The following is a 14,729-nucleotide window of genomic DNA, read 5'->3' as shown; positions in this document are numbered from 1 at the left end:
CTTGCTAAAGCACAACGTTACGCATCTTTAGACCAGTGGTTCTTCAGATGAAGTGTGCCAGAGAACACCACGGGGACCTGTTAAAAATATGCCTCAGCCCCATCCCGGGCGTTGTGATTCAGCAGGCTGGGGTAGCGCCTGGATCTGCATTTTTAATCAAACCCCCGGGGACTCTGGATGTTGTTGAAGAAACACTGCCTCACACAGTTCTTGTGGGTCGGAGGCCAACTCTTCCCACTTTTCAGTGGTGTCACCCCCGAAAAGCTGCTTCCTCACTGGGGTACTCTTGCAAAATTTAGGCCAAATCATACCCTTTGTGGTACAGGATAATCCAGGCCCACATGCCCTGGTGTGCATAGGACTCTCCCCTGGAAGCACACTGCTGCCCAGCTGCTGTCAGCAAAGCAGAGGGACCAGTTAATTAATTTGCATCCAAAAACCCAGAAAAAAGCAATTTGCATTTTGGGATACATATAAATACGTTCATTTTTTCTACTTCCCCCCCAACTTTTTATTATAAAATTTCTCAAATGTACCAAAATGTTGAAAGAATAATGCAATGGTATAATGAATCCCCCCCAGATTCCATAATTAGCATTTTGCCATATCTGCTTTATCTGTCTATCTGGATCATTTGAAAGTAAATTGCAAACATCATGTTTTTATCCCTAATTACTGGTTCTTCAGCTTGTCTCTCCAAAGAGGGGCATTCCCTTACATAACCAGGGGTGTTATCATTTAATAAAATGAATACCTGTAAATTTTATCTATGATCCAATCTACATTCAAATTTTCCTAATCATCCCAAGAATGTCTGTACAGCTGATTTTTTTTTTTTTGGTGAGGAAGATTAGCCCTGAGCTAACATCTGTTGCCAATCCTCCTCTTTTTGCTGAGGAAGATTGGCCCTGAGCTAACATCTGTGCCCATCTTCCTCTACTTTATATGTGGGATGCCACCACAGCATGGCTTGATGAGCAGTGCATAGGTCCACACCTGGGATGCAAACCCGCCAACCCCGGGCCAGCGAAGTGGAGCACATGAACTTAACCACTATGCCACCCGGCCAGCCCCTGATTTATTTTTTGAACCAGACTCCAATAAAGATTCATGCTTTGCATTGGTTGCTTTGTCTCCATCTCTCTCTCTTGTTTTTGGTTGTCAAATGATCCTTTATTGCAACATTTTCCTTTCTAGTTCTTAGCTAGCTGGGCATTCCACCACACCACTGTTGATGTGATCTAAGATGCCGTGATGGTGGCAGCATCAACATTGCAGCCCACCGACTGGGCAGTCCCCAAGATCTCTTAATGGTCCCAGAGAGTTCTCTGGCCAAAGACTGGTGCTGCATCTGCTGGGCAATGTTGACAAAGTCATCAAAAGTGATATGGTACTTCCACTGTGCTTAATGCTTTTCTGCTTCTTTCTGTCTCTTGGCAGTTCCTTGAGGACTTCGATGATCAGGGCAGAGGCAGAGGGTGCCACCTCAATCTGGGCCTGTCTAATCTGAATGGTCAGTTTCACTGTCATCCTCAGACCTGGTCACTGACTGCTTTGGCGATGGTGTCACCAAACTTGTTTGGAGACAGACCCAGGGGGCTGATCTTGGGGGCCAGGGCAGATGAGGCACCGACTTCCCCACCCATGCATCTCAAGTGTCCGACTTTGAAAAACCGTGGTTAGATGGCCATGCCTTAAGCCTTAATGGTATTCGTGTTGTCAGGCCTGAGGGCCTCTGACATCCTTGCCGAGGGGAGTGCTAACTTTCTCTCCCGTCACACAACCCTCCTTTCGTCTCTTAATCCGAACCATTCCCTGCCTTTTTTATTTCTTACAACGTTGACTTGGAGGAAGCAGGCCAGCTGACTTAAGAGATGTCCCCCATTCTGGGTTCGTCTGTTTCCTCATGAATGTGTGCCGTTTTGAGAAATACATAGCAAAATGCATTTGTTGTCTCCCAGTTTGCCCTCCCTTCTCCACCTGTCCCTCTCTCCATCCTTCTGTCTTAGCTAATATCTCCACCGTGTCTTCATGTTCCGGCTGAAGCCTTTACCCCTCTCCTCTTGTCATCCCTCCAGTCCAGTTCATCAGCACATCCCGTCCACTCAGCCTGCAAAACATGGCCAGACTCTTGCAGCCCTGTGTCCCTGCCGACACCACCGATTTCTCTCATCTTAACCCCCCGACTGGTCTCTCTGCTCTCACTTGGGCCCTGGATGATCCATTCTCCTCTCAGTGTGGGGTGCACAGATTTCTAGAAAGATGATGGCTGGAGCCTGTGTCCCTCCTTCCTCACTTCCGGCTCTCTCTTTGACTGAAAACAACAACCAGGAGAGGAAAACACACGGAATCTGAAGGGGACGGGCCCTGGGACCCCCAGAAGGCAACAGCGTGCTAGCACACTCACCACCAGCCCTCGTGTCTGAGTCTTCCTGCTCGCTGTTTGCCAGTCCCAGTCAGCTACTGAAAACAAGAAGGGTTCTCCTTCCCCAGCTCCAAACTCCCCAAAGGCTCCCCACCCCGCTCAGAGCACACTCCCAGCTCTCGGCCTTGGGCCACCAGGCTCATCCCCGCAGTGCTGTCCCCAGTCACTCTCCCTCGGCCACACGGTTTTCTTTCTGGCTTAGCAACAGGCCAAGCCTTTTCCCTTCTTAGGGCCTTTGCAGTCCCCTCAGTCTGGGATGCGTCCCCCCTAGATCTTCCCATCGGAGGCCCCTTTTCCTCCTTCAGGTCTCAACTCAAATCTCCCTTCCCTGACCACCATCTTAAACTAGTCTACTTGCCCCCAACTAGTCGCTCTCTCATTCCGTGATCCACTTCTATATCCTTCGTAGCACTCCCTTGTCGGGATTCAGAACTTTCTGACTGGTTGTGTATGTGCATACTGTTAGTTCCTGCACCCCACTAGAATGCCAATAACCCATATTGAGCACTTGTGATGCGCGAGGAGTGGTTCCAAGCCTGCACTTTAATTTGAAACTTCATATCAGCTCTGTGACAAAGGCACGGTTCTCTTTCAGATTTTACTGATGTGGACACTGAGGCACAGAGAGGTAATGTGGGGTCACCGGGCAGTCTGGCTCCAGCTCCTTAACCATGACGCTCTCAGAACCCCCACTTAAGCACTGCAAAGATTGGGGCTTTTTCTGTAAGTTTTACTGCTCTGACCACAGCTTTCGGCGCTTAGCACCCAAAGTGTCTGCGTCAGGCTCTGATCCCAAGAAGCAACATTTTGTCTTCTTGTGGGGACGGGTGGCTGAGCCATTTCAGCAAGCCAAGGGCCTCAGGGATAGTCTGCCAGATTCAGGAGTGGCAGAATGAACGGCTTCAGGGAGTTCTCAGGAATAACTCACTGGTGTAGAAAAACGAAAGACAAGGTCCAGTTGTCACAGGTTCGTAGATCAACTCTAAGAAGCTAACTATGTGTGGCTATTTAAATGTAAATTAATTAAAATGAAATAAAATATGTTCCTCAGTTGCACTAGCCACATTTCCAGTGCTCGGTAGAAACACGTGGCTAGGAGCTACCCTACCAGACAGCGCAGACACAGAACGTTCCCATCACAGCAGAAAGTTCTGTTGGACACGCTGGCATGGATGGACCATCATTTCACCCTCATGGAATTCAGTCACCAAGGTCACGGCGGGGTATTTATTTAAATTACTCCTAGGACATTGCCTGGCAGTGGGCTTCTTCCCACAGTGGTCAAAGATCTTTTTCTGAAAAACTGTCCCCAGCAACCTGGCGTTTTAATCTGAAATTCTGTATTTCCAAGATCTCGCTTGCAATGGGGTACCCGAGTTAATGTTTACACCAAAAATGTTAGGGGCCTTCCAAGCCTCGGCAGGACTGTTGAATTCGCGAAAACACTCTGCAAACCTCTACTGCAGACATGTCGCTGCAGCCCAGCGAGGCCTGGAGGGAGGGAGCAGGCTGGAACGGGCGTCTTCAGCTTTCTGCCTTAGTTTTCGCGTCATCTGGGTTCCTTCCACGGCTGCCTTCGGGGCTGCCAGAGGGCCCAGTGAGCTGACGCCTGGTCTTGGCGACAGCTTCTAACTGGCCACCTGACTGTGGTCATCATCACGGGTGGTGACTGCCTCTGAACGGCATTTCATGTTGTCCTTCTCTGCTTGTTCGTTGTCCAGCTGTGTAGTGAGATCCGGGAGCAGACCTGAGACTTAGAGACGAAGAAGAGAGGATCCTCTTGGCCGGGGGGTGAGGGTGGGAAGCAGGTCCCGAATATTTACTGATTAAGCACGCGTGGTTTCTCAGGCAGCCCCGGCTTTGCTGAACCCACTTGAGCGCATCCTTCTTGTTAGAATTAAAACAACTGCTTTTAGAAAGTGGTGCATGTGCATGTCAAAAATTAAGAATGGAGAGGGCCGGCCCTGTGACCTAGCGGTTAAGTGCGCGCTCCGCTGCTGGCGCAGGCGGCTCGGGTTCGGATTCCGGGGGCGCAGGTTCCAATCCCGGGCGCGCACGACGCGCTGTTTGTCAGGCCATGCTGGGGCGGCGTCCCATATAGAGTGGAGGACGATGGGCACGGATGTCAGCCCAGGGCCAGTCTCCCTCAGCAAAAAGAGGGGGATTGGCATCGGATGTTAGCTCAGGGCTAACAAGTGTATTCCTCACAAAATAAAATAAAGAAAAGCTACAAGACTACAACTATGATACACAACTGTGTACTAGGGCTTTGGGGAGAAAAAAAGAAAAAAGAGGAAGATTGGCAACAGATGTTAGCACAGGGCCAATCTTCCTCAAAAAAAAAATAAATAAAAATAAAAATGGAAGAGAATAACAACAAAGTTTTTCTTTTATCGGTGTCCTTGGCCCTCCGTTCTGGTCTTAGCCTGTTGGGGCAGCTATACCGAAGCTCCACAGCCTGGGGCTGCAACAACAGACGTTTGCTTCTCACAGTCTGGAGGCTGGAAGTCCGAGACCAAGGCGCCGGCAGATCCGGTGTCTGGTGAGGACCCCCTTCCTGGCTCACAGACGGCTCTTTGCTGTGAACTCACGCGGTGGAAGGGGGGCTCTCTGGGGTCTCTTTTATTAGAGCACGAATCCCCTCATGGAGGCTCCACCCTCAAGACCTAACCGCCTCTCAGGGGCCCCACAGCCCAACACCATCACGTTGGGGCTTAGGTTTCAACATATGAATTTGGGGAGCACACAAACATTCAGACCATATAGGTTGCCTTCCCCCATGGTTACCAGTTTCTTGTGAGCCCTTCTAGAAATTTTATGTATCTGGGAGGTTATTTACATGTCCTTTTCCCTACATAAAGGAAAGCACATTATATATACTTTTTCTACCTTGCTTTTTTTGCTTAAGAATATAGTTTGAGAATAATTTTTTTATTAGTATCTGTAGGTCTGTCTCATTCTTGTTCCCAGCTTCAAAATATTCTATTGTGTAAATCTGTACTAACGCTGCTGCCACTAATCACACGTGGCTATTTAAATTTAAATTAATTAAAATTTAATAAAATTAGTTCCTCAACTGCACTAACCACATTTCAAGTGCTTAACAGAAAGATTCGACAGAGGCTGACATACCGGATAGCGCAGACATAGACCATTTCCATCATCACAGAAAGTTCGGTTGGATGGTGCTGGTGTAGACGGGCCATAACTTAGTTAAGCAATCTCCTACTGTTGGATATTCACGTTACTGCCAATATTTTGCTACTATAATCAGTCCAACAAAGACTATTCTTACGCATAGATTTTTGCCCATGTGCGTGTATGTCTGAAAGATAAACTTCTCGAGGGAACTTGCTGGGTCAAAGGGCGTATGCATTTTAAATTCAGACAGACTTTGCCAAGTCCCCCTCCAAAGAGGTTATACAAATTTACACTACTGCCGACAATAGTCAACAACCCCTGCCTCCCCACACCCTAGCCAGCACAGGGGCATCTCAGACTTTGATCTTTGCTCATCTGCTGGGTGAATAATAGTATCTTATATAGTTTTAATTTGAAAATTAAGTTTCCCTTAACGCAGTAAGGACCCCCTTCATTATTCCTCTCGACAAAGTCACTTTCAACGTGAAAAACATTTCTTGAAGCTTTTTGTATCTCACTTGGGGACTTTGTCCTCCAGGAGGGCATCTCATGTTTATATTGATTGCCTCATCTGTTGTGGGTGTTGAGCTGTGCACTGCTAATTATTAGCTATGGTGGATGCAGAGGAAAAGGTAAAATGGGGTATGGGGTATGTAATGCCCAAAGCTATGATGAACTGTCAGACTGCCTGGCTGTCACTTCTAAAAAAGATGGATGATGTTTTTCACAGGAGACTTAGTTATCAGCTGTGGCCTGTTCATTGAACAAGTAAGGGGCTGTCACCTGGCCCTTAGCCTCAGTGACTGGTTGACTGATTTGCTCTTGGAATCCAAGATTTATGCAGTAGCAGACACACTGGACTGTTGACTTAGCTAACAACCTTTAAAGATAATTATGGTACACCATGTCCACAGCAGCACTATTCCCATAGCCAGAAGGTGGAACAACCCAAATGTCCATTGATGGATGAATGAAGAAACAAAATGTGGTCTGTCCAAACAATGCAGTACTGCTCAGCCTTAAACAGGAAGGAGATTCTGACATGGGCTACGATGTGGATGAACCTGGAGGGCAGTATGCTGAAAGAAATAAGCCAGTCACAAAAGGACAAATACTGTATAATTCCAGCGATGTGAGGTCCTCAGAGTAGTCAGAATCACAGAGACAGAAAGTAGAATGGTGGGGGCTGGGGCTGGGGGAGGGCGATGGGGAGTTGGCGTTTAATGGGGACAGAACAGTTTGGGAAGATGAAAAAGTTCTGGAGATGGATGGTGGTGATGGTTGCACAACAGTGTGAATGTACTTAATGCCACTGAACTAAACACTTGAAAAAGAGTTAAAATGGTGAAAAAAAAAATTGTGTGCACAGTGGCAAGACATGGGAAAGTGATTAGGAAATAAGTGGAGAAAAGGAAACAGTCATGGAGGCTCCCATTTGGGAAGATTTTTAAATGTTGCCCAGAAGATGACCCACCCGCTCACCACCCCAGCGTGCGGGTTTCTGTGCGCGCTCAGGGGCGCGATGGGCCGTTCATGTGGAGTGGGGCCTGGTGAGGAACTGAGCAACCCCGGCGGCGAGCCCATGGCTGGAAACCTTATCTGTTAGCTGTACCGGGAGTGCCTCGGCACCCCGCTCTCTCCGAGGCCGCCCCAGAACTTCAGCAGCCACAAGGGGGCGTGACGAGGCGGCTCGGCACCACAGAAGGGCTGAGCAAGGACCGTCTCTCTTTCCAGTCCCCTCCCTCCTCCCCTCTGTCCCTGCCTCCCTCCCTTCCTCCATTTCCTCCTTCCTTCTTCTTCTTTTTTTTTTTTGAATAGACTTTACTTTTTAGGGCAGTTTTAGGTTCACAGCAAAATTGAGGGGCAGGCACAGAGGTTTCCCACACACGCCCTGCCGCACACCTGCACGGCCTCCCCCACTATTGGCGTCTGCCCCCAGATGGGTCTGCTTCCTTTTTTAAAATTGTGGTATAATTCACACAACATAAAATTAACCATTTTAACCATTTTAAAGAGATCAATTCAGTGGCATTTAGGACATTCAGGATGTTGTACAATCATCACCTCTATCTAGTTCTAGAACTTTCTCATAACCCCAAATGGAAACCCCCTACCCATTAATCAGTCAGTCCCCAATCCCCCTCCTCCCATCCCTTGGTGACCACCAATCTGCTTTCTGTCTCTATGGATTTACCTCTTCTGGACATTTCATACATGGAATCCTACAATATGTGGCCTTTTGTGTCTGGCTTATTTCATTTAGCGTAGTGTTTTCAAGGTTCATCCATGTCATAGCATGTGTCAGAAGTTCACTCCTTTTTATGGCTGAATCATATTTCATCGTGTGAGTAGACCACATTTTGTTTATCCATTCAGCTGTTGATGGATGTATGGGTTGTTTCCCAAATGGATTTTTTTTTTTTTTGGTGAGGAATGTTAGCCCTGAGCTAATCTCTGTTGCCAGTCCTCCTCCCTTTGCTGAGGAAGATTGGCCCTGGGCTAACGTCTGTGCCCATCTTCCTCTACTTTATATGTGGGACGCCTCCACAGCATGGCTTGATGAGCAGTGCGTAGGTCCACGTCTGGGATCCAGCCCGAGAGTCCTGGGCCACCGGAGCGGAGCACGCGGAATTAACCACTACGCCACCAGGCCGGCCCCACCAAATGGTTTTTAAAATGGTTAAAATGGTGAGTTTTACATTATGTGTATTTTTGCTGTTATGGATAGTGCTGTTGTGAACATGCCCCTGTAAGTACATATTTGTTTGAACGCCTGTTTTCAATGCCTTTGGGTATACGTCTAAGAGCAGAATTGCTGGGTTATGTGCTAACTCCATGTTTCACGTGTTGAGGAACCACCAAACTGTTTTCTCCTCCTTCCTTTTTGATTTTGATGAGCAAACTTTCTCAACTTGAAGTGTTTTCAGCTCATTTCTGAAACCCCTCCACTCTCCGCAAAGCAGCCAGGGATTCCTTTAAGACAGACACCTGATTTCTGCCCCTTCCCTGCTTACACCCCTCTGATGGCTTATCCCCAGGGCACAGGAATAAAATTCGGCCTCCTTACGGGGCCTATACGGCCTTGTAAGATCTGGCCCTGCCGGTCCTTCCAACCTCACCCCCACCTTCCTCCCTCTAACCATTCACGTCTTATGTCAAAGTCGTTTCCTCAGAGAGACTCCTGGGACTTCTCCCACCCACTCTGTCGCCTCATCACATTTATCAAATTGCTGTTTTTTTAACACATCAAGTTAGTTCAAACTCCCGACGTTTGCACATGCTGTTCCCTCTGCCTGAATGCTTTTCTTTGTCTTCAAGTGGCAGGCTCCTTTTGTCATTCCAGGTCTAGCTGAACTGTCAGAGAGGCCTTCCCTGGCCTCCCAATCCGAGGTGGCCATCTGGTCACTCCTGGCCCCACCGCCCTGTTTTATTTCTTTATTTGACACTTTTCTCTATTTACTTATTGGTGTTTGCTTATCACCCACCTCTTCGGTGTGCTTTAGAAGCAGGGGCCTCGTCTGTCCTTCCCGTGCTGTCTCCTGGTGCCCAGAACAGGGCTTCACAATAGCGGGTACTCAAGAAATATTTGTGGAATAAATACTGAAGGGAATAACAATAATTTTTTTCTATCTTGGGGAGATATTTCTATTACAATGCCAAGTCTTGTTCTCTTCTTGAAACATCCTCTTCATTTAAAAACATAGTCAGTTCTGAGGATGGAATAATCAGCATGATGTGGGCTAGGGGCGTATTTGAGTCTTCAAGTGTGTCAGTAGTACTTCATTTCTTAAAAACAAGTAGAGATACAGAAGACCACACATTGTATGACTCCATGTATATGAAATGTCCAGAACTGGCGAATCTATACAGACAGGAAGTAGAACGGTGGTTGCCAGGGGCTGGGAGTCGGGTTGAATGGGGAGTGACTGATGGGTGCAGGGTTTTATTTTGGGGTGATGAAAACGTTTAGGAACTAGACAGAGATGGTGGTTGCACACATTGTCAACGTACTGAATGCCACTGAATTGTTCACTTCAGCATGGTTAATTTTGTGTTATTTCCCCTCAATTAAAAACAAAAATAGGGGCGGGCTCAGTGGCGGAGCGGTTAGGTTCATGCTTTCCGCCTCTGCGGCCCTGGGGGTGGGCCTGCGCACCGCTCATCAAGCCATGCTGAGGTGGCATCCCACATAGAAGAACTAGAATGATCTACAACTAGGATATACAACTATGTACTGGGGCTTTGGGAGAAAATAGAAAAAGAGGAAGATTGGCAACAGATGTTAGCTCAGGGCCCGTCTTCCTCAAAATAAATAAATAAATGAGCCAGTCACCAAAAGACAAACACCGTATGATTCCACTTATATGAGGTATCTAAAGAAGTGAAATTCATTGAAACAGAAAGTAGAATGGTGAGTGCCAGGGGCTGAGGGGCAGGAGGAAGCGGGGAGATGTTATTTATCAGGGACAGAGTTTCACTTTTACAAGATGCAAAAGTTCCAAGGGTGTGTGGCACAACAGCGTGAACGTACTCGACACTGCTGAACTGTGCACTTAAAAAGGGCTAAGATGGTGCATTTTATGTGATATGCATTTTACCACAATTAAAAATGTTTAAAAAGTATTTTCAAAAACATATCATATTCGTCACAATATTAAGGTTTGTCACAGCTGATGCTAGGTGCACGGTGTTCATTACGCTATTCTCCATCCCTTCACGAATGTGTAAAATACTCCACAATCAGGAAAAGATTCTGAAAGTAATTCCTTAGGCTACATGGGCAAAAAACTATGATCTAGAACTTTTTTAGCTTTTATGCAAATCTTTAGACTTTAACAGCAGCAGTAAGGCTTTAATTATCTTTTTATTTATTTATTTATTTATTTTTCCCCCAAAGCCCCAGTAGATAGTTGTATGTCACAGCTGCACACCCTTCTAGCTGCTGTATGTGGGACGCGGCCTCAGCATGGCCAGAGAAGCGGTGCGTCCGTGCGCCCAGGATCTGAACCCGGGCTGCCAGCAGCGGAGCACACGCACTTAACTGCTAAGCCACGGGGCCGGCCCTAATTATCTTTTTAAAATTAAAAGCGTATCTAATGCATATACACGATTAAAAAAATTCAACAGTATAGGTCAGCCCAGGTGGCCTAGTGGTTAAGTTTGGTGCGCTCCACTTTGTGGCCCGGGTTTGGTTCCTGGCACGGACCTACACCCCTCGTCAGTAGCCATGCTGTGGTGGCAGCTCACACACGAAAAGAGGAGGATTGGCAACAGACGTTGGCTCAGGACCGATCTTCCTCAGCAAAAAATAAAATAAAATAAAATAAAAATTCAACAGTATTGTTTTGGTTACGTATGGCTGCTTAAGAAACAATTCCAAACTTAACGGTGGCAAACAACCAGGATCTATCATGATTATCTCGCACGGTTCTGGGGGTGACGGCTCAGCAAGGCAGTTAGTCCTTGGATCTCATGAGCTTGGGGTCAGAAATGGCTGGGGAATCAAGAAGGCTTCCTCACTCACACGTCCAGCAGTTGGAGCTGGTTTTTGGCTGGAACCTCAGTGGAGGTTGTTGCCGGAAAACTACCCAGGGCGTCTTCACGTGGTCTAGGCTTCCTCCCTGCCTGGTGGCTGGCTCCAAGAGCAAGCAGCCTGGAGAGCCAGGCGAACAGCGCACCCTTCCATCACGTTCTGTGCAGTAGAAGCAAGTACAGCTAGAAGGTGCAGCTCCAAGGGCGCGTTACTAAGAAGGAACCCAGTGTCCTCCACCCTCTCTCTCCCTCTCGCCTTGGGCTGGCATGTGGACAGGGTGCTGGGGAGCCACCTCTGACCCTGGGAGGTGAGGGGGCACCACGACAGCTGCCCACCTTCAGGGGGAAGAGAATCAACTTCCCCCTTTAGTTTGGGTTTTTGCTTGTTTTTTTTTTTTCTTATGTGGAACAAAAAAAATAGCATAAAATTTACCATCTTAACCATTTTAAGTGTACAGTTCAGTAGTGTCAAGTATAGGCACATTGTTGTACAACAGACCTCCAGAATGTTCGCATCTTGCAAAACGAAAACTCATTAAACAACTCCCCTCCCCCCGGCCCCCAGCCCCTGGCACCCACCAGTCTACTCTCCGCCTCTGTGAGTTGACTCCTCTAGGGCCCTCTATAAGTGGCATCCTACAGTATTTGTGCTTTTGTGACTGGCTTATTTTACTTCACATAATGTCCTCCAGGTTCATCATGTTGTAGCATGAGACAGAATTTCTTCCTAACTTTTAAGGCTGAATAATCTTCCACTGTACGTATACACCACGTTTTGTTTTCCCATTCTTCCGTCAATGGACATATGAGTTGCTTCCACCTCTTGGCCATTACGAATAATGCTGCTATGAACATGGGTGTGCAAATATCTCTTTGAGATCCTGCTTTGAATTCTTTCGGGTATATACTCCGAAGTGGGATTGCTGGAATATATGGTAGCACTGTATTTTTTTTTTGGTGAGGAAGATCAGCCCTGAGCTAACATCTGTTGCCAATCCTCCTCTTTTTGCTGAGGAAGACCGGCCCTGGGCTAACATCCACGCCCATCTTCCTCTACTTTATATGGGACGCCGCCACAGCATGGCTTGATTAGTGGTGTGTAGGTCTGCGCCCGGGCTCTGAACCTGCAAATGCTGGGCTGCTGAAGTGGACTGCATGAACTTAACTACTACGCCACTGGGCCGGCCCCTGGTGGTAATATTTTTAATTTTTTGTGGAGCTGCCGTCCTGTCTTCCCTAATGGCTGCACCACTTTACATTCCCACCAACGGTGCACAAGGGTTCCAATTTCTCCACATCCCTGCCAACACTGTTGTTTTCTGTTTTTCGGATAATAGCCATCCCAATGGGTTTGAGGTGATATCTCACTGTGATTTTGATTTGCATTTTTCTGATGGTTAGTGATGCTGAGAATCTTTTCACATGCTTGTTGGCCATCTGTACCTCACCTGTGGAGAAGTTTCTAATCAAGTCCTTCCTCCATTGTTTAATCGGGTTATTTGATGTTTTTTGTTGTGGGGTTGTAGGAGCTTTTTATATATTCTGGCTGTTAACCCCTTATCAGGTATATGATTTGCAAAGCTTTTCTCCCATTCTGTGGGCTGCCTTTGCACTCGTAGGTTGTGTCCTTTGATGCACAATAGGCTCCACCTTTTTATGGAGAAATGTCAAAGAATTCTGATATGTTTTCAAAGCCACCACAAGTATAATAAGGATTTTCGGCAAAAGTGAAGTCTCGCCCTGCTCTGCTGGCTCTCCCCAGAGATGACTTCCATTACCAGTGTCTTGTGTTTCCTGAGGTTTCCTGAGGTTTCCTTTGGGGCTTTGTGCTGTAAAGTTTCCATACAAATTGTGCAGAGTGTGTATTTACGCAACGTGGCCTGCAAAGCGGGCATGTGACAGGTCTCTCGGGGCCTCATAATCCCCGTTTGTAACATAAGGGAGTTGGGGCAGGACCCTGCTTTCTAACTCTATCTGGAGCTGGGGAGGTACTTCCCACACCCTGCGGGGCCTCCTTCCACACGGTTGACGGAGGTTCGGTTTTGACTGGAAAGGTAATTTCTTAAAGGAGAAAGCGTTTGCTCTGCGCGGTGTCTGAGTTGCTGTTCTGCAGGAATATGCGAGTTTGTGTTTTGACTCACTAAAATAAGAACTGAGTTCCTCTCGTCAGCTCTGTGTTTGGTGGAACTCTGATTTCAGTTCTTCATTTCTCAGAAATCCCAAAGAACGTGAAATGTGACAACAGGGAGAAAACAGAACTGCGGTCCCGTGCTCATTCCGCTTCAGTCTGAAATTCCTGTGCACAGGCTCTCAGCCGTCGGTGGAGCGAGGCTGCAGGTGGGAGAGTGCGGGGAGGTTTTTAATTGTTCCCCCCGATTACCGTTTGTCCCCTTTTCCTTTTAGTGTTGGAGCCCCCAGAGTTTCAGCGGGCATATGGCCACCCAGCTAGAGACGATGCTGCCCAGCCTCTAATAAAGCCAGTGTGACCTCGAGGTTATGTTCTGGACTATAAGATACAGATGGAGGTGAGGGGTCCGCTTCTAGGCCACGTTGTTGAAAAGGAAGCTGGCTGTCTACTCTCTTTGTCCTGCTTCCTTTGAGCTGGAATGTGGACAGGGTGCTGCTGAGCCAGCTCCGAGCCTGGGCGGTGGCGGAGCATGGAGACAGCAGGCGGCTGGTCCCTGGGTGACTGCGTGCAGCAGGCTTTCCTACCTGTCTTGCACCACCAGCCACCTCTGGACTGGTAAGTCCAGAGAAATAAAGTTTTTTGTTTTTTGTTTTTTTTTGGTGAGGAAGATCAGCCCTGAGCTAACATCTGTGCCCATCTTCTTCTATTTTGTGTATGGGACGCCACCACAGCATGGCCTGATGAGTGGTGCATAGGTCCGTGCCCGGGATCCAAACCTACGAACCCCAGGCCACTGAAGCAGAGTGTGCCAACTTAACCACTATGCCACCAGGCCTGCCCCAAAATAAATTTTTTTTTAAAGATTTTATTTATTTTTTATTTTTTCCCTCCAAAGCCCCAGCAGATCGCTGCATGCCATAGCTGCACATCCCTCTAGCCGCTGCACGTGGGACGCCGCCCCAGCATGGCCAGAGAAGCGGCGCGTCCGCACATGCCCGGGATCCAAACCCGGGCCGCCAGCAGCGGAGCGCACGCACTCAACCGCCACGCCACGGGGCCGGCCCCAAAATAAATTTTTTAAGACCCTATTTTCCCTTAAAATTGAAGAGAAATAAATTTCTAATTTGTTAGAGCCACTGTATTTTTGGGTCTCTTCGTGATAGAAGCTTAACTTACACCCTAAGGTAGGGGGCTTTCTCCTTTCTGTACAACTTTAGCTTTTATGTTTTTGAACAATGATTTTTACTGAAACGGGGGTTCTGTGAGAACAGGAATTGTGCCTCCTGTTCTCCATTACCTTCCAGCGCCTGCCAGGCACTAGTAGTTGAATGAAAGTGGTTCTCAGACTTCAGCGTGCATCGTGATGAGCTGGGTCGCGGATCAGCAATGCAGAGTTCTTGGGGTCTCAACCCAAACCTACTGAAGCAGTCTTTGGACCTGGCTGTAAATATGCAACTTGACTTTTAATGGAAGAAAAGATCCAACTTACAATAAGCAACCATA

The 14,729-nt window shown here is 47.6% G+C and overlaps 2 pseudogenes; both read right to left on the bottom strand.

The window, feature by feature from the left end:
* Positions 1-1,200: 1,200 nt before the first annotated feature.
* LOC147912482 (large ribosomal subunit protein uL11 pseudogene) lies at positions 1,201-1,661 on the bottom strand (annotated as a pseudogene).
* Positions 1,662-1,667: 6 nt separating this feature from the next.
* LOC147912481 (U6atac minor spliceosomal RNA) lies at positions 1,668-1,786 on the bottom strand (annotated as a pseudogene).
* Positions 1,787-14,729: the final 12,943 nt, after the last annotated feature.

Source organism: Ceratotherium simum, chromosome 35, assembly GCF_057802395.1.
Source record: "Ceratotherium simum simum isolate JZ-2026a chromosome 35, ASM5780239v1, whole genome shotgun sequence".
Taxonomy (NCBI): Eukaryota; Metazoa; Chordata; class Mammalia; order Perissodactyla; family Rhinocerotidae; genus Ceratotherium; species Ceratotherium simum.
The sequence above is the reverse complement of the archived record's forward strand: the minus strand, read 5'-3'. Positions and strand labels throughout refer to the sequence as shown.